Genomic DNA, 2,241 nt, shown 5'->3' on the forward strand with positions numbered 1-2,241 from the left:
CATCATCATCATCATCATCACATCACCCAGAATTAAGCATTTTGTATAAAAGCAGGTAGCTCCCGATGAGCATATACAGGAGGAGGAGATTCCCCTAGGTTACAGTCATAGGGGAGGGGAGTAAGGGGAAAATGGGGGGGGGGAGGGAGGAATGAGAGGATAGAAGCAATGGGATAACAATTGTGATGTAATATGAAAATTAATAAAATATTTTTTTAAAAAGCAGGTAGCTCCCCTTTCATAAATATTTGCATTCTACAGCACTAAGAAATCTCAAAGTGACATACATGGAAACTAACAATTCATGTCAATATTTTGGGGATGAGGCCTTTTTGTGTGGTCTAGGAAGACCTTGAACACCTGAGCTTATGGGATCCTTTGTTTCAGTCTTTCAGTAACTCCATGGATTAAAAGACTTCCTCCTCCACTCAAGCTGCAAACTTTTGGCCTCATTCATTTGGCCAGAGGAATACCTTTGGCCAAATCACAAGATGGACTTCTGGAATCTGACGGTCAGAATCATTTTCTTGTCGCAAATCACAGTTGGAGTTCTGGGTAATGTCTCTCTTCTGTTCTACTATCTAGTGCTTTACCTCAGAAACTGCACATTAAAGCCCACAGACTTGATTCTCATGCACATAATGGCGGCCAATGCCTTGGTCATTCTCTCCTCAGGGGTGCCCCCACACAATGGCAGCTTTTGGGTGGATGCAGTTCTTGAATGATTTTGGATGCAGGCTCCTAATACACATTCAAACATTTGGCCGGACTGTGTCCATTGGCACTACCTGACTTCTGAGTGCCTTCCAGGCCATGACCATCAGCCCCAGAGTATCCTGTTAGAAGCATCATAAAGTCAGAGCTGCCAAGTACATTGGCTGCTCCATTTCCCTCCTTTGGGTCTTGTATATGTTGATAAATTTCATTATCTTTGTGTACCCATTTATCCAAAAACAGCAAAAATATGACCAGAAAACTAGATTTTGGATACTGTTCCCTTATAGGGAGTAATGACATCAGTGACTCGCTCTATGCAGTCTTGGTGGTGTGCCCTGAAGTAGTCTTTTCGATGCTCTTCATCTGGTCCAGTGGCTCCATGGTTGTCATTCTGTACAGACACAAGCAGAGAGTTCAACATATCCACAGCTCTCGTGGTTCCAGCCAAGCCTCCCCTGAGTCCAGAGCCACCCAAAGTATCATGATCCTGGTGTCCACCTTTCTGGCTTTTGATACTCTCTCCTCCATCTTAAAAGGGTGCATTGCTTTTTTGTATAATCACAATTGGTGGCTGACCATGGATCACCCCACCTCTCTGTGTTATCCCTCTTTTGGACCCTTTATTCTTATGAATCATTACTGCTTTGTGCCCAGACTCCATTTTGTCTGGAGAAGAAATAACTCTATTATTTTAAGTATGTAAACAATGTATTTTAGCAATGTCTAGTTTTTTATTCACCATCATCCTCAACATGTCAACTTATGTCCTTGGCCTCTGTTAAGTTCCGTGTACTAATCTGACTATTTGTGTTAATGCTAGTGCCAAGTTGTTTTTATCACTATGGCTCTGTCACTATGACACTTTAAAGTCAAGGGTTGTGATCTTTCAAAAAAAAAAAAAAAAAAGAATCTTGTTTCTATGATGTGGATAAAATTAATGTACTTTTTTATATGATGTCATCACTATCACTATTTTAATAACAAACCAAGGAGGATTCTGCCTTTCAAAATGGATGCTGAGCCACATTTTTGTCCTTATGGAGACAAAGAATACCATGGCCTTGTGGTAGAGACCACCTCATTAGCAGTTTCTGCAAACTATTAACTTGTGAATTTTTTTTCAGAAATGAAATTTTCAAATGAAAATTCCATTTAAAAATTAACATATGTACCACAGTTTCTTTATCCATTCTTCTACTGAGGAATACTTAGGCTGTTTCCATGTTCTGGCTATTATGAATAAGGCTGCTAGGAGCATGGTTGAGCAAAGTTTCTTGTTGTGTGCTGGAGCATCTTCTGGGTACATTCCAAGGAGTGGAATAGCTAGGCCTTGAGGAAGCCCTATGGAATACTACTCAGCAATTAAAAACAAGGAATTCCCGAAATTTGTGGAAAAATGGATTGAGCTATAAATGATCATAATGAGTGAGTTAACCCAGAAGCAGAAAGACTCAAATGGTATATACTCACTTATATCTGCATACTAGCCCAAGGGGCATGTCCCATGAAAGCCTTCACTTACCA

General features: G+C 40.4%; 1 pseudogene; it reads left to right on the forward strand.

The window, feature by feature from the left end:
* Window positions 1-485: 485 nt before the first annotated feature.
* Window positions 486-1,420, forward strand: LOC127205729 (vomeronasal type-1 receptor 4-like; annotated as a pseudogene).
* Window positions 1,421-2,241: the final 821 nt, after the last annotated feature.

The sequence above is a fragment of the Acomys russatus genome, chromosome 22 (genome assembly GCF_903995435.1).
Source record: "Acomys russatus chromosome 22, mAcoRus1.1, whole genome shotgun sequence".
NCBI lineage: Eukaryota > Metazoa > Chordata > Mammalia > Rodentia > Muridae > Acomys > Acomys russatus.